The 18,592-nt window shown below is 37.2% G+C and overlaps 1 protein-coding gene across 3 annotated transcripts in view; it reads left to right on the top strand.

The window, feature by feature from the left end:
* The window catches only part of Afg2a (AFG2 AAA ATPase homolog A), a 180,966-nt gene that overhangs the window by 49,352 nt on the left and 113,022 nt on the right, over positions 1-18,592 (top strand). The window lies entirely within an intron of this gene.

Genomic DNA, 18,592 nt, shown 5'->3' with positions numbered 1-18,592 from the left:
ACTTTTAAAAGAGCCTTTGAAGGTAAGAAGGATCCTTTCTGTTAGAAGAGCATTTTATTTAGTTCAGTTAGGCCTTTGACTGTAGTGAAGGCTTTGGTCAACAGCAGGTAAGTGGACTTGCTTTCCCTCACTGCTGCTGTGTTTGCACAAGCCAGCTGATGGCTGAACATTTGTAGGATATGTGTGAGTGCTGAATATCTCACAGATTTGTATGAAAGGTAGGAATAAATTTTATCAAGGAGTATGGAACGTGGTGATGCCAAGTAAATCTATTCCTCACCAAGTTGCTTTGATCATGTGTTTCACCACAGCAAAAGAAACCTTAGTTAACTGGGACAGAGGTGTAACCATCTCTGAGCAATGCTGATTTGGGTGCCTTTAGGTATATTCCCAGGCGTGAAGCAAATCATATTAGTTCTGCTTTTAGTTTTGTGAATCCTGGATACTTCTTTCCAAAGTGGCCTGTGCTACTTGTACATTCCCATCAGCAGGGTTTAAGTACCCCTCTGCCTTTGTCCTCTCCAGTACTTGTTGCTTTCTTATGATTGTCTTTCTCACTCATGTGATGTGGAACCCCAGTTTAGTTTTGTTGTGCGTTTTCCTCCTAGTTATGGATGTTTAAGATTATTTTCATGTAGTTTTTAGAAGATATACATTATCACCACAGGGCCTTTACAGAGTCAAACATCAAAATTCAGATATGTATTTGACCAGGATGGCCAGGACCAGAATAGTGGCTGCAGGAAATAGAGTTACTTGAAATCGACGAGAGACATCAACTTTGTAAGAATTTGAAAGACATGCAGGGAACTTAGCTTCCAGTATTCATGCAAAGTATTCAGCCTATTAGTTTTCTGTGTCTTTTGAAATGTAGTAGACAGTCGTATACATCATTAAAGTTTACAGTTTATTTTTTTAACTGAAACATATAATAATAAAACATTCCAAATGCTACCCAAAATGGTGTAGTATAGCAAAGTTTGTGCTTTTTGTTTCATTGTAGTTATGGGTTGATTGGTTGCTTTTCATTTTGAATGCTACCTTCTTATACTTAAGATTATAAGTTTCTTTTTAAAGACTTCATTTTAAAAAAAGCAAGTCTTATCTAGGGGTGGAAAAGTGACTTTTCTTTTTTTAACTATGAGAGTTTTCAGAAGTAGGGGGATAAATTACCCTTAAGCTGGTGGTTGTATAAAAACAAGCAAACAAACAAACAAAAAAAAAAAACCTTTGATTGACCATAGAACACTTTAACTTTTTTATTTACAAATTACTACAAAGATGACTTGTCAAAAGCTACATATTTTTTGTTTTCGCGGTTGTTTGTTGAGCTTACAAGATTTAGATTCTGTTTAATATGCTATCCTGAAAACTGCAAATTTAAAAAACAAATTTATTTAGATCAAAAGTATGTAGTTGTATAATTGCTTAAAGTTCGATCACTTTTAAATTTAAATAAAATTCCTTCCCTTTTATTGCAAATATTCCTAGATTCCTGAATTTTGTAACTGATGTTGAAATTAGCCAGGAACCAAAGTCATATATTGAATATTTTAGATCCATTAGTAGAATTAATTTGATAATGTTTTCAAACTTAATAGAATATTAATAGTAATGAAATGCCCTTTTCTGTGTGGTACTCATTTTGTGTGTGTGTGTGTGTGTGTGTGTGTGTGTGTGTGTGTAGTATTTGAAGTAATAAAAGTGAGCATATAATTTGAAAAGCTTCTTTTAATATGTACAGTCTAATTTGTCTATCTAGGCATTTTAATGCACTATAATCATGAACTGTTAGTGTTCCAGACTTTGCAATATTTTAGTGATATGAACAGATCAGATGTTTTTGACAATGGATTTGGTGTTGCAGTTACTCTGTTTTAACACAAGATGGTGATCCTCACTTGAAATGCTTTGAGTGGAAGCCGCTCTGCTTTCAGAATAGTCGATCCCTCTGTGTTGATGTGTTCACTGTGTAATTTATGTAACAGAAAGTGAGAGATTTATGTTTAGATTTATGTTAATTAGAGATAAAGGAGATGTGAGCTTTAGGAAAGGGCAAAGTTGAATGGTGAAGTATTAATCAGTTTATCATGTGTTAGGCTAAATGAAAAAATTCGGATGGAAAAGGCACACCAATGTGTACTTAATGATTCTGTTTATTTGACATTCAGAAACAGCAGGACTTTGGTATCTAAAAATAGACGTGGCGGAGGTGCAGAGGTGGGTTAGCAGTGAGAATACTTACTGCTTTTCCAGAGGACCCACATTCAATTCTCAGTACCCACATTGCAGTTGAAAGATCTGTAACTCTAGCTCCAGGGACTCCAATGCCTTCTTCTGATCTCCAAGGACTGGTATGCGTGTGGTGAACACATATGCATACAGGAAAAATACTCATGCATATAAATTAAAAATAAGATCTGGGAGCCAGGTCATGCTGGTACACACCTTTAGTACCAGCACTCTGGAGGCAGAGGTACGTGGATCTCTGTTAATTCAAAGTTAGCCTGATTGACAGAGCTAGTTCTAGGACAGCCGGGGCTGCACAGTGAAATCCTGTCTCTTTAAAACAAACAAAAAAATATATTTGACAAAGCTACAGAGAAACCCTGTCTTGAAAAATCAAAAAAAAAAAAAATATATATATATATATTTGAGTCTTACAGAATTTGTAACAAAATGGTACACCAAACCTTTTTGAGATTATATAAATATCCTGTGATTTGGATATGTGAAGGCATAAGTCATAAACAATCCCACACCAGTCTGATTAATAGGGTGGTACTTATTTAAAGGGGAAAAAACTTACAGATCACTGTCCCAGACAACAGCCCTCTGTGCAATTAGGAAGAAGTCTAGTCGCCGGAACCGGAGCAGGAAGTAAAGAGAGCGAGGAGGGAAGTAGCCGCTTTTTTAAAGGGAAAGAGACCACGCCCCAATGGGCTGGTATCTCAGCGGCTATTGGGTGGAGGAGCGAAAGGACCTCCCGCAACACCTCCCCCTTTTGTTTAAGTAAGAGAGTTCTAAACCTACTATGAAATTATATACAATAAGTACAAATATCCTATTCTAACTAGCTTAGGTCTTGTATAATAAATAGCTTGGCTAAGTCATGAGTGGAAAGTAACTACATTTATATAGTCTTCAACCCCATAGAAGATCTGAGAAGGGAAATAATGTTACCCGAGTAATTAGGAAGTGCAATCAAACAACTTCCAAAACATGCAACAAATCACAGAGACAACTAGCTATCTGGGCAATCACCCAAGGTCACGTTTACAGCATTGAAGCAACCAACTTTGGCTAAGGCCTAGCATAACTGACACACCATTTTCAAAGGCAAGAAACTTGTCAAAACTATCTTACCCTGTCTTGGCAGGATATGACAGTCCTGTTTTTTCCATTCACAGATACTCTGTATTTCTGTCAGTGGTTGAGGTATGGGCATTTCTTTGCCCAAAGGCCAGTTCAGCCAAAAAGAAAGGCTCCAGGTGGAGTGTCTTTGGTGCTCAATATTCTTTCAGGAATAGAGCGGTGTTGCCAGGAACAATTGTGTCTCACTACCACAAAACTCTGAGTTAGATTAAAGGCCATTTTCTACAGCTCTTTGAAGAGGTTGAAGATTATCTATCTATACTGAGTATAATCTCTATGTATCTAAAGAACCTGATTAGTCTAATTATAAATGACAAACTTAGAATACTATTGATCTATATAATTCTCAATACCTATCTAACTTAAAGACTAAGACAATAAACGACTGTGAAACAAATTAGGACAATGACCTCCAAATATAAACAATGTACAAATATACATTACATATGGTAAATATATATCAATACACAAACAATATGTAAGTATCTTAATCAGAGGTAGAAATTTACACTGCAATATGGTAAATATATACAATATATATATCAATACAATATATGTCAATACATAAAAAATGTTTTTAAACAGAGGTAGAAACATGCGTGCATACAATAGTCAATATAATTTCACTTTGTATCAGTATATAAGAATCGATACCAATACATTTGTCTCAAAACAATAACTCACAAGTACCAACAAGTACCAATCTATTATCCCTCTTTTTTTTTTTTTCAAATGATCCCTGAGCTTATAAAATTTCTTCCCCAACCCTCAATCGTATACCAATTATAATCAACCCCTAAATGATGTCCCTAAACCCAAGGGCAAACTTTATTGGAAGAGGGGACGTTGTCCTCTAGAGTTACTTCCAGCTGTCATGGTGGCGACGTTCTTTCTGGGGGATCCTGTGAAAGTAAAATGATGGTTAAATTTCAAGATCAATGTCTTTTAAAATTGCAAATAGTCTCTGAGTATTTTGTGCAGGTCTGGCCAGAATGTTGTATAAGATGTGCACTGTTTCAGCTAACCAAGTTGGAACTGTCTTGTGCAGCTGGTACCCAAAACAGGTCTTGTAGTAGCGCTATCAGTATCATGACGTCATGTCAACCAGGTGGAGTTATTGTTATGGGACCCCATCTTCTTCCTGGAAACTTCAAATGTCACTTCAGGAAAAACTCATTGTTCATTGTGAAAAACTTAAACATTAATCATATAGACTATATATATATATATTCAATGAAAAGCATGATAGATATATTCAATGAAAAGTATGATAGATATGAAGAAAAATAAAGATGTTTTCTAAACTCATATTTCTTTCTGTCCCCTATCATGGCTCTTGACATGAGACAGAAACTCCAGAAACTCTGGGTTTTTCTCTTACCAACAGGCTTGGAATTGGAGAGGGACTGAGCCAGAGTCCAACTTCAAAACCAGCTCTATATATTAATAAATAAATGCACATTAATACATATTTAAAGATAAGAGTAGAATAATTTTACTTACGGGACCTGTTTGATTTTCTTGCCGATTCTTATTGGGTTGTAAATAGTTTCCATCTGTCAATATTCAAACATCCAGGGTCCCTTAAATTTTTTGAAGATGAGTGTTTTCCTGCAGAGATAAGAAGAGAACCCTGCCCTCGTACTATATGTTTTTCTTACCACCTGTATGAATATCATCATTGTGGATGAGCTGTCATTTCTCCTTTCCAAGAGGTTTCTCCTCTTCAAATCGAAACTTTATTAATTTTGATGGTATCCACAATTTTTCTTCTCCTGTGGAAACAAGAGCAAAACCCCTTTCCCAACATAGCACATCTCCTGGCTTCCATTGAGAGGTCAGCACATCTTTGAAATAAATTGCTTGATTTAGTTCAGCAGACTTTTCCATTATCCAATGTCTTTCTGCCGCTGTCGTTCCTTTCTCATTAGCATTAAGAAAATTCAAGGTTAATAAAGCATTATGCAATCTATTTCTGGGGGTATTTTCGGTCCCTTTCTGTTTGTTCAGCATGTCCTTTATAGTACGATTTGATCTTTCTATAACTGCCTGACCTGTAGGATTATTTGGTATACCTGTAATATGTTTTATATTATAATAATCAAAAAAGCGTTTCATTTTCTTAGATACATATGCTGGACCATTATCTGTCTTTATTTGTGCAGGTATACCCATGATGGCCAAACTTCCAATCACAAATGTGTGATTACTGAATCAGCCTTTTCTGAGCTCAGGGCAGTAGCCATTGAAAACCTGAATACATGTCTATAGTGTGGTGTACATATTTTAATTTACCAAATTCCATAAAGTAGAACATATCCATTTGCCAGATTTCATTTCTTTTAGTACCTTTTGAGTTACTCCCTGCAGGCAATGGTGTTTGATTATAGAAAGAACAAGTAGGACATCTCTATAATGTCCTTAACTTGTTGCCATGTAATGGAAAATCCTTTCTTTAGGCCTTTACTATTGACATGATGCTTCTTATGGAATTCTGAGGCCTGCAACACGCTTCCAATCAATAATTGATCAATCTCAGCATTGCCTTGTGCTAGAGGACCGGGCAGACCTGTATGGGACCTGATGTGTGTTATGTACATCGGACAAAGCCTGTTCCTGATTATGTCTTGTACCTGGATAAACAATGAAGTCAACTCTGTGTCATCTGGTATAAATTCAGCGGTTTCAATATGCAAGATAACTCTTTTTGCATATTGTGAATCTGTAACTATATTAAGAGGTTCTTTAAAATTCCTTAGCACCATAAGAATGGCATATAATTCTGCCTTCTGGACAGAATTATAAGGGCTTTGTTCCACCTTACTCCAATTCATCTGACTTGTAACCTGCTTTCCCTGATTTATTTGCATCAGTATAGAACGTACAGGCTCCAGTTATTGGAGCATCACGTACAATTCTAGGAAGAATCCAAGAAGTTCTCTTTATGAGGTTAAGTCTACCATTTTTGGGATAGTTGCTATTAATTTTTCCCAAAAAATTAGCACAAGCTCTTTGCCACGGTTCATTGTCTTCCCATAACTTTTTTATTTCTTCAGTAGTAAAAGGCATTATAATTTCTGCTGGGTCTATTCCTGCTAGTTGACGAAGTCTCAGCTTACCTTTTATAATTAATTCAGAGACTTTTTCCATATAAGTTTTTATTTTTTTACTTGGTTTATTAGGTATAAATATCCACTCTAAAATAATATCTTCCCTCTGCATTAGAATCCCTGTAGGAGAAATTCTGGAAGGCAATATGACTAGGATGCAGCTAAGATTTGGGTTCACCCTATCCACATGTGCCTCCTGTAATTTTTCCTCAATCATTGTCAGTTCCTTTTCTGCTTCAGCTGTCAGTTTTCTTGGACTATTCAAATCTTTATCACCATCTAAGGTTTTGTTTAAATGAACTATTAGATCAGGTGTTATCCCAACAGCTGGTCGTAGACTGGAAATGTCTCCTAACAATCTTTGGAAGTCATTAAGAGTCTTTAACCGGTCTCACCTAATTCGTGCCTTTTGCGTTTTAATTTTCTCTAACCCTATTCTGTAACCTAGGTAATTAATAGAATTTCCTCTTTGAATCTTTTCAGGGACAATTTGCCCACCTAGGCAAGACTTTCTATACTTCTTCAAACATCCTTTCTAAAGTATCTTTATTTGAATCAGATAACAAGATGTCATCCATGTAATGATAAATTATGGACTTGGGGAATTGTTTACGAATTATTTCCAATGGCTTACTTATAAAATATTGGCACAATGTAGGACTATTGAGCATACCCTGTGGGAGGATAGTCCATTGATATCTCCTATTAGGCTGGGAATTATTATAAGTAGGCACTGTGAAGGCAAATTTTTCTCTATCCTTTTCTTGTAACGGTATAGTGAAAAAACAATCTTTCAAATCAATAACTATAAGAGGCCATCCTTTTGGTAATAGAGAAGGCAATGGAATTCCAGATTGTAGTGGGCCCATAGGTTGAATTGCCTTGTTGACAGCTCTTCAATCTGTCACCATTCTCCATTTACCGGATTTCTTTTTTACAACAAACACAGGAGAATTCCAAGGGCTGGTTGATTCTTCAATATGGTGAGCATCTAGTTGCTCTTGCACCAGCTGTTCCAATGCCTGTAATTTATCTTCAGCTAGAGGCCACTGTTTGATCCATATTGGCTTCTCAGTTAGCCATTTTAATGGTAGGGCTTTTGGTACCTCTAAAGGTTTGGTATTTGCTGTATGTTCTTGTACAGCAAGAATGGCTGGTGACCTTTTTCCATAATACCTCATCATATCCTTCCCAGAATTATGAGTTCCTGGAACTATAGGAATGTTAATCTGGATATTCCATTGCTGTAGCAGGTCACGGCCCCATAAATTTATTGCAATATTGGCTATATATGGCCTTAGTCTTCCTATTTGCCCTTCAGGCCCTATGCATTCAACCCATCTTGTGCTTTGTTTTACACGAGATAGGGTTCCAATTCCCAGGAACTGAACATCTACCTCTTGAAGAGGCCAATTCGGATGCCAAGATTCTGGAGTAATGATACTTACATCCGCACCTGTGTCTAATAAGCCTTCAATAAAAGTGCCATTTATACAGACTCTTAGCTTTGGTCTTTGATCGTTAATAGAAGTCTGCCAAAATATACGTTTACTCTGTCCTACTGGGTTTTTTGACTCATCCTCCATGCGTAATTCATCATTTAGACCAGTAATATTTTTTACAGCAGAAATTGGAGCTTTTAATTTTCTTGGTGAGGCGTGTTCTCCACTGTGACTGGGAATGACTGGGCCACTGTTGGCTTGGGGGCCTGCGAGAGGCCCCTCAAGTAGTTTCACGATGATACCGGGTTGCCCTGTCTGTCTGTTGTTGACCTGCATTCGTTGGACCAATGCCAGCCTTTACCGCATCTCCTACATATACCTGAAGACCGAGGTCTCCTATTTTTGTCATTCCCAGAAGAGGTACTATTCCTAGAAATTCTTTGCCCGTAATCCCTTTTCAGATGTCCTAATTTACCACAATTAAAACACGTGGTAGTTTGATGTCTCCTCATTACTTTGGAAATCGCTTCTCCTACCCAAGATTCATCATTATAGCTAAACGTCTCAACATTCATTGTATGCTGAATCCATTCATCCATAGGTGCTGATCTAGACTTTAAAGCCCCAATTATCTTTTTGCATTCTATGTCTGCATTCTCAAAAGCTATAGATTCAAGAAGTAGTCGTCTAGCTTCTGGGTCTGTTACCCCTATGTCCAGAGCCTTAATTAATCTTTGCAAAAAGTCAATAAAGGGTTCTCTCTGTCCCTGCCTAATTCTGGTATATGATTCAACCCTTTTTGCTGGATCTTGTATCCTATTCCAAGCATTTAAAGCTGCTTGGTGACATAGACACAGTACTTCATCGTCATAAAGAGCTTGGACCTGTGGATCAGCGTATTCTCCTGCACAAAGAATTTGATCTTGGGAAACCTCCACACCTTTTGCTCTTCCTTGCTGTTCCATATGTTTGGATTCTTCTCTGAAATAAATTCCAAACATCAAGGAAGGTCCATTATCTACAACTGCAGACACTAACTGATGGAAATCATGGGGGGTAGCTCTAGCATTAGAAGCCCAAGTCCTTATCATTTCCTTTACATATGCAGAGTGCAAGCCAAAATTAACAATAGCTTGCTTAATTTCTTTCAGATCATTCATTGCTATTGGCGTCCATCTAGCTTCTTTGACTCTCTTAGAGCCTTTAGAAGTTGATGCTTTGTCAGAATTAAGTATAGGGTATGTCGCTAAAACCCTGGGTAAGCCAGTTCTAATAGCTGGTGGTGGCATTGTATCCTGTCCTTGTGCCTTCTTACTCTGTTCACCAGCTCCAATAATTTCTTCAATCATTTCAAGTCTTTTTATTCTTGTCTCTCTTAAATCCTGAATCTCCTGAGCTACATGTGTTTCTAGTGATTTCACTGAGGTATCAGTTTTTTAGTCCCCATTCTGCACCTGTGATTTCAAAGCTTTTGAATCCTGAATCTCCTGACCTGCATGAGTTTCTAGTAAAGATTGTATGGTTCTTAGGAGTGCCATATTCTTCCTAAATGATAGAATATTCAAAAGAATACTGAAACCTAGTAACCAGTGAATTAACTTATCCCCATAGTCATATAAACTATGACTATGCATGAAATAACCCATTGTATTGGCAAACAAAACAGTAAAATTTGTGTTGGAAACAAAAACTGCCATATTACCTATTATCCAGCAGGTGGTGCTGTTGCCATGTCGCGACAAAAGGAGGTCCTGTTTCAGTGTCTGCCTAGTATTTGTTAAAACCTGGGAAATGCAAGTTGCTCAACAAAGTAAATGTAATTGAATCAATTCTGTACACAGAACCATAAACCCAGAATCCAGGGGTAGAGAAGAGTAACCCGGAAGCCGTGTATGCCTCCACGTGACAGAGTCGCCCCGAGGGGTTGCAGCTTTCGGCAACAGGCAACCGCATGCTCTGGTTCCCGCCACTCAAGCGCCATGCTTGCAAGGGAGATTTAAAAACGACTCAGAAAAGAGCAAACCACATGGGCAGAGACTACGCGGGCCTGTGGAGTTTAAATCCACAGTGGGGAGGCAAACGATAGGCTGCGTGGGGACTTGGAAGTCAATCTGAGTTGTCTAAAGGGAAAATATAAAGAACTGCAGCAAGAAAAGCCACTGTGTGATGATTTATGTTAAACTGCTGGCTCCACGCACAAGGCACAGGCCGCAAAGCACAGGCCGCGGCCGAACTGGGGGCAGGCAGCCGAGCGGGGGAAGGAGGGGTCCTAAAACCAAACGTTGGGCGCCAGATGAAGGCGTAAGTCACAAACTATCCCATGCTAGTTTGGAATTATGATTAATATAATGGTTATTTAAAGGGGAAAAAACATACAGATCACCGTCCCAGACAACAGCCCTCTGCGCAATCAGGAAGGGAGTCTAGTCACCGGAAGGGGAGCAGGAAGTAAGAGAGCGCGAGGAGGGAAGTGGCCGCTTTGTTAAAGGGAGAGAGGCCACGCCCCAATGGGCTGGTGTCTCAGCGGCTATTGGGTGGAGGAGCGGAAGGACCTCCCACAACAGTTGTCCTTTTTAATTTAAGACATATCCCGTTTTTTCTTCCCCATCATTCTGCTGTTCTGGTTTATTTCTTTTCCAGGGTTTTTGTGGTTGCTCTGAATTGGTTTCTCTGACACTGGTTTCTTCCTCTTCCACTTTATCATTATTTTGTTTTAGACTATTATTTCTGAAAGAATGTCTACCATGACAGCATTGCCTGCTGAACGACTTAAAATCCTCTTTTGACTGCTCAAGTATAGCTCTCCTGGCTCTCACTGTTGACAGAAGTGTGCCACCCTGATCTTGCCTCCTTACCTTAATAGTTGTGACTGCAGTCAGGGTCCCGCACCTGTTGAGCTCATTTATTTCAGGGTCCCGCACCTGCTGAGCTCATTTATTTCCTCCCTACTTACTTGAAGACCTGTTGAACAGCTAAATAGCTGTTGTTCACACTTAATTACCTTGACATTACCTAGTTTATGTCCTGAGGTTTTGTTGTTGCTTTGCTGTTTTTCTCACTTGGTACATCTGTTTTCCACCTTGCTTCTCTGACATGTCCAGTCATTGATTTTCTTACTTTGTTTATCCTTTGCTGTTCTTGAAGTCAGAAGACATAAAATCGTTCTGAATAACTCCCAGATAGCTGCTGTTGTGTGACTATTTGCCCACTGAAAGAAGACATACAAACATTCAAATGCTATTACTACCACATAATTCTTTTAACATGAAGCATTAGTTTTCTTAGGAATTCTAATAAAATCAACAATTAGGATAAATTGTTTCAAAAGAGAATCTCAGTTTTATCTCTTGTATATTTCTAGAAATTTTGAATCAGTGGGGGGCAGTCAGAGCAAAATTTCATTCTGCTAGCTTATGAAAACATTACATTTTTATTTCTGTAAGAATTGTTCTATATAGGACGTGAACTGCATTCTATAATGTATTTATGAACAGAATTCAGAGCTCTCTATTGCTGGATCTCTTAGAACTGTACTAAATATGTTTAGCTGTAAAAGATAGTCTTTTTTTCTTGTTAAATTAAAAAGGAAATTGACAAATATAACTGTTTGTTGGGTTTTGGTGTTGGTTGTTTTTTCGTTTTTTTTTTCTTTATTTCTAAGTAGGTGACCACTACTTAGAAAACAGTTTTCTAGCTTAGCAGCTTTTCTCTTATTAATCTTTTTTTTGTTAAAATTATTATAGTATTTCTTTATTTTTTCCTGTGAATTTGGGCATAGTTATTTAGAAGCTGTAGCATAACACTATAAAATATGGCTGATTTTTTTGGTCATATTTGTTTTCTCCCCGAGGCTTTCCTGGCAGTTTTGTCTACTAGTGATACGGATAATGTTCCACCATGTTAGCCTGGCTCTTCTGAGGGAGAGAGAATTTATTCTAAACAGGATTTATCATATACTGGAGGTACCCTTGTATCTCCTGTTTTGTATACACAATAAGAAGATTTGGGAAAACTGCCTTTGTGTAAACACTTGAGTGGCTTCCAGACAAGTGCAGTCCTGTCTGCCTTGGGCAGGAAAGAGCTGTGTCTTGGAATGCTGCTGAGAAGGAAATCCCTTTTGTGTTCCACAAATGATATCCTTAAACTTTTTAAGAATGTAATTTTAAAATGACAGCTCTCTTTGTTTCTTTCTATTTATTAACTTTGCATGCACATAGTTCAGAAATGGATTTAATCAGGGGGAAAAAGATTGTGTTTGAAAACACATCTTCTTGGTAGTTTTTTTTTTGGAAATCGTTAGTAGAAATGTTATGGTAAACATTAAAATATTTTAGTAAGAATTTGCTATTCTTTGTTCTCTTGGCATAAAACTTTTGATAAATCATTGCAGACTTAAAGAATATAGCATCTGCCACTTCCCTTGAGAACTTGCACTACAAAAATAACGTGGGAAAATGCTTATTAACACATAGATTATATTGTTTTCAAGTTTGGTGTGATGAAGCTTTATTTATTTTATTAAAATTAATTGTATAATTGAATGACTTTTTATGTGTTCAATTATAATAGTTAATAATTCACTTAGAATTGTATTTAAGTTTCTTTTTAATGACTGAAGGTTGGGTATGGCTAGACTTTGTAAGCATTTAGCAAAAAAATTATAGACTAGAATTATGTCCAGTTTCCTGTGCTTGTGGTTACTTTTCCTAATGAACTCCTATCAGTAACTATCTCATTGCTTAATAATGATTCTCTACTTCGACTCTTCCTCTAAAACTCAGCAGCATGTACCAGGCCTAATGACACACCATATACCTATAATACCAGTTCTCTGGGAGCTGAGGCAGGAAGAGTCCTGTCTCAAAAATAGATGTCAAAACAAAAGCATAGCAAAATAGAGAGTGATCTATAATAATGTCCAGATGCAGGATTTTAAATGCTTGTTGATAATTTTATAAAATTATTACATAGTTAATATGATCAGATAATTTTATATATATATCATACTTTCCACCAGTGGTTCTCAACCTTCCTAGTGCTGCGACCCTTTGATACAATTTTTCAGGTTGTGAGAGCCCCTCAACCATAAAATTATTTTTGTTGCTACTTTATAATTTTGTTACTGCTGTGGGCCATAAATAAATATTTTTGGAGAGAGAGGTTTACCAAAGGAGTCCCAGAGTACAGCCTTACACCCCTCTATTTACTTAAAATACATTGAATATTATTCATCATAATAAAATTAATGCCCATTCTGCTAAAACTGTTACAACAAATCCTAAGTGTTGGAGCTACAGTACTTTTTCTCAAGTCTTTGAAAGAGAAGAAGACTGTTCTGTTACAGGGCTGCATACAGTGATATGATGGCATCAGGATTATGTTGCAGTTTTATTTGTGTTATGCTAATATTTAGGATATCTGCCTATACATGTCTAAGATATTACTACTTATTTCTGCTTATTCCCTTATTTTAATTTTTTTCATTTTCTACTTATGAATGACTGGAATAATTTTCATCTCCCCATTTTAATTTTTCAGTAATCCTTTTTGCCATATTTCTTTGGTGCACTTTTATTAGCTTTTGCAATTATGTTCATAGTTAAGCTTTCAAGGTCAACTTAGCCTTTTATTTGAAATAACATAAAAGTCTTGCAACTATCTATGTCAAGAAAATAGGAAGAGAACATGTGAGGAGTACTGGTTGCGTTCTGTCCACTGTGCTCTTCACCTTCCCTGCCCTGGCTTTCTATTAGGGACTCTTAATTCGTGTGGTTTTATTTTCAGCCTATAGTATAAAAATATATGGAAAATACCTTAGATCCATGTCTTCCTTCCTCAGATTTGTTTTTAATTTAGTGTGAGATTATTAACAGATGAGAATCCAAAAGTCAAAGCTTTTGTTGCTCCAGGTCCTCCATCATAATGTGTAAGAGCTAGAATTTGTACTGTGGCTTCAGGATGTGCACATTTGAGGAAAGCCTTTTTCAGCTGTCCTTAAATTATGCTTTTTAGATTGACCCTGCCGTTAGCTTCTGTTGTTGGAATGTTAAGTCTACATATTCCTGTAGATTTTACTGTTAGAATTTTGGTTTCCTTTCTCTTTGTATTGAGCTCCTCAACAGAAAATGATGTCAATTGATTCTCATAGGATTATAACTCAGTGTATTCTGTCACAATTTCCTTAGACGGTGATTGTGGTTGAGGGACCCTGTCTTCCCTGAATTGCAGTGTCACCATCCATTTGATAAATACCCAGTCTTCATTCTTGTCCCAAAGAACAAGTAATGCTCATTCTTTAATTTAGATGGCCTCTTAGTGTAAACCTCCTAACAATTAAATAGCCCAAACTAATTACGAGCAGTGTAACTTTCCACAGCACAGCGTGAGCTAGCTTCCTTTGCTTGTTTTTTTCTTATGTAGATAGCCTACACTAGAAATGGGTTTTCAGTCATTTGAAGCTAGATTTGAGTTCTAGTTTGGACTTTGTGTGAGAAGAGGATTACTGTCTATAAAATAAGAATAGCTCCTTGGCAGGAGGCTGGAGAATTGGCGTGGGCAACTCATGTAAATCAGTGAGCTTAGAGACTGTTACAGAGTGCATATGTAAGACATAGTAGTTATTGGGGTGGAGAAGGAAAATATCATGGGTAAATACCTGATTTTATTTATGCTTTGCTTGTTTGAATTTTAAATTGTATTTTAATTGAATATTAAATTGTACTTTATCTTATGTTTCACTTTATCTTTTAATTGTGTTACTGAAAGTTTTCATCTCAGTGCGCATCAGCTGTTTTCAGAGCAATCACTGTTAGTAAACTACAAATATTCCTTTGGGACCTCTCAGCACCAGTTTCTCTCAGTGTGAAAGTTATTGACAGGTTGCTCAGACTGTCTGAAATTCCATGTGTTTGGTGTTTACATGATCCTTCATCATATTAGAAGTCCAATTTCATTTGAGCTTTTCAACTTTTGGCAAGTGCTTCAGTGGATTCTTTTTTTTTGATCACCTTAACTTGATGAGTAACTTTGTTATTTTTAGCTATCCCATGTTGATGCAAGTCTACTTTGAGTAGAATAGACTAGAAAGTATTTAGGTATAAACAAGGAAGGCTGACAGTTGAAGAATCCCGTTCATCATCCACATTTCCCCTGGGTTTTTATTCTAACTATTAGTAGCTCCATACTGGCCTAGCGACAACATTGTTCTCTTCCTCTCCCATTGTCATGTGATTTGCTTTAGATCCGCATACTGACCAGACAATCTATAGCGTGTACTAATTGAAATACTATCTAAAGCTTCTGTCTATTCTTATGGTTTGCCAGCATCTAAGAGTACTATAGAAGTGTGGGGAAACTTGAGTTCAAATTATGTGTGGAAATTTGAATTCAAAATAAACGCGATCTAGACTTAGAGACTTTCTTCTTTTAGAACTGTCTCCCACTTCTGAGGTATTATGAACATCTTACTAAGTATTTGCCTTTTAAAATTTTTTTTATTATTTTTTAGAATTATCACAAGATGATGAGCAAAACATGAAATTCTTATTGGGGTTTTTTAATGTACAAATTCAAGGAAAAGAGAAAAGGCATTTATAAGTTTTCTAAGCCAGGTTTAAATGAGTAATGCTAAGATGGGATGTCACTGTGGACTGAAATCTCCTGAATGCTTTAGAAAGACTATGTAAGCTCTTCCATTTCAGTTGCAGTGTAAAGCTGGAAATCACACCCTTTAGAGTTACTTAACCACACACATATGTAAAGAAACAATAATCTCAGTTTCTTATTTAGAAATTGTGGCAACAGTAGAACCTCCCAGGAGCTGAAGGAGGAGGGTCAGCAGTAGTATTGAGCATATTTAGTAGTGCAGTGGACTGCTTTGTATGATGTCATGATGCATGCCATGGATATGTGTCACTGTGCTTTTCTCCAAGTCTGTAGACTACAGCTCCAGGAGCACCCATGTAAATGTCTACTTCTCTGGAAGAAACTAATGATGGGGGAGGTTATGTGACTGGAACTGCTGAAAGAAACAAAGTGCCCTAAATGCCTCTCTTCTTGACAGTAATTTTGGTAATAATCATTTAACTGAGGTACAAGTCACAGAAGAAGAAAGAAACCAAGCATCTGTGTGATATATATAGTCTTTAGAAAAATTTTGTTACATTTATTTATGAGAAGGCATCTATCTGTGTGCCTGATGCACACATACCACAGTGGACATGGTGGGGGTCAGTGGACAAAAGAGAGTCAGTTGTCTCTTTCCACCATGTGGGTGCTAAAGATTGCTGGCGAAGCACTTCTACTCTCCGAACCATCTCCGTGGCCCAGATCTCCATCATTTTTAAAGGGAAAGGAAGATGGGATGGAATGCTTTGAGTGTGGACTGTGATGGGTGCATTTAGGCACATTTGAAAAGAGAAAGCTTCTTTTGGCCAAATCACCCAATAATAGAAAACAACAGCTGACATTTCATAGTTAAAATAATAAATTTAAGGGATAATTTGAGAATTTTTTAAATAACTAATTGTAAAAGCAGACATTTCTTAAACGTACTGTCCTGAATAACTTACAAATGCTGAATTGTCTTCATAGTATTGACCATGTACTTGTCCTACTTTCTAAAAATATTCCAATGTTCTTCCTGCTTGCTTTCATCTTTCAGAAAATGAATTAGCTTTATTTTTGTCTGAGTAACAAAGCCTTGTCTTAGCTTCCTTTTGTCTTGTACATGTGTGTATGTGTGTGTATGTCACATTTATATACATGTTCACATGTGGGTGAGTGGATGCACATGGATCCTTTTGCGTGTGTAGGCCCAAGATTGATAACAGGAATCTTCCTTAGTCACTCTCTGTCTTAAATATTAAGGCAGGCTCTCAGTTGAAACCAGCTTCACAGATTCAGCTATTCTGGCAACCCAGCCTTTCCTGGGGATCCAGTTCAATTGCAGGTGGTCACCAAGCCTGTCTTAACTTTACATGAATGGAGACTCTGAACTCCTACCCTCATGCTTGTCTAGTAAATGCTTTGCCTATTGAATCTTTTCCTGCTTCCTCTTTTTATTAGAAACTTAGTATTCTAAAATGTTTGCTGTAATCCACCTATGTGTCTGTGTCAGGTTCATCTTGGCAACTGTGTTATACCTTGGAGCAAGCACCTCTGCATGACCTTTGTGCTTCTAATGCATAGTAGACAAGGGTCTCATGATGATAAGAAATCACCCTGAAGGGGCTGGAGAGATGGCTCAGCTGCTCTTCCTGAGGACCCAGGTTCAATTTCCAGCATCCACATGGCAGCTCACTTCTGTTCAAGGGAGTTCGATGCCTACATACAGACATACCAATGCACATAAAATAAAAATAATTTATTTAAACAAAATATAAAGAAAAAAGAAAGCAAGAAACCACCCTGAAGGTTTCAGGTCATGCAGTATTTTACTGAGCAGCTATGCTGTCATGCTGTCCAATTTTTCTTTGTCAAGTGTTTGGTCACAGAATGTGAATGAGAGGAGAGCAGAGTTGGCCTCTGATCAATGGTAGCTTTCTGAATGTCACTATTGTTAGATTCTATTAGAGGTCTCTTTACCTTGTTTATTTGTGATAGAGCCTGATTTGTCTGTGCCCTGCCTATGGCAGTTTTTAAGGAATATCTGATAATAGGATAATGTTTTAATACGAGAGCATGTTAAAGAGGTGAAGATAAAGAATAAATGGGCGTGTGTACAGTTTGGATCATGCAGGAATCTTTTCTCAGTGTTGACATTAAAGCAATTCAACTTAAGTGATGTCGTAGAAAGGAGGTTGCAGTTACTTCATTCCAATGCTTTACAGAAGCTGTCTGCTTTATTGAGATGAAGCTGCCTTAAAAAAAAAATCAAATAGGAAAGGCCATAAAGAAGGCAGGACTCTCCTTCACTTTTCCTTTCTGAACTCTTGCTTTTTGAAAGGGAATTATATGACAGACACTGTTAGATATCAAAAATCACAATTGGAAATGAAACGTTCACTATTTAATAGCACATGAGACAATGCAAAATAAAGAACAGTAAACAGATGAGCTGTTGGCAGTGACCTTGTTTACAGTGAGTGGCACCCTCAGAGAAGAGACAAACAGCATCAGTAAAGCAGGACGCGGAGTGGGTGATTAACAAAAATGACATTAGATTTCTGGCACTGCAGTGGGAATAAGATCAGAAAACAAGCTTCAGGCAGTAATGCCTCAAGTTTTCATAGAAATAGCAATGTGGTATATAACAGTAACTCAAAGAATATGTAGAATAAACAAGCACAAAGGAACCTCCTCTTAAAGTCACCTTGCCCCGCCCCTGCATCATGGTAGAAGCTGTGTTGCCAGACCTTCCCTTCTGAAATCATAAGTAAACAAACCCTACCTGTCCTAAGGTGGGTTTTTGGGTTTTTTTTTTTTTTTTTTTTTTGTTAGTGGTATCAGTAAAGTCATTTTTCACAGTAACAAGAAAAATGAAAGCAGAAATTAGGACAAAGAAATGAGGCCACTGTGATTAAACCTGTTCATGTGGTTCTTAGTCTTTTGGAACTGTTATTTCAGGATGAATTTGGAAGGTTTTGCAGCTTGAGGGTAGAGAATCAGAGCTAGATGAGAAATTCTGGTGGGGCTGTAGAAGATCAGAATTCTAGTAGACAGGCA

This window comes from Chionomys nivalis, chromosome 24 (genome assembly GCF_950005125.1).
Source record: "Chionomys nivalis chromosome 24, mChiNiv1.1, whole genome shotgun sequence".
In the NCBI taxonomy this organism is placed as follows: domain Eukaryota; kingdom Metazoa; phylum Chordata; class Mammalia; order Rodentia; family Cricetidae; genus Chionomys; species Chionomys nivalis.
The sequence above is the reverse complement of the archived record's forward strand: the minus strand, read 5'-3'. Positions and strand labels throughout refer to the sequence as shown.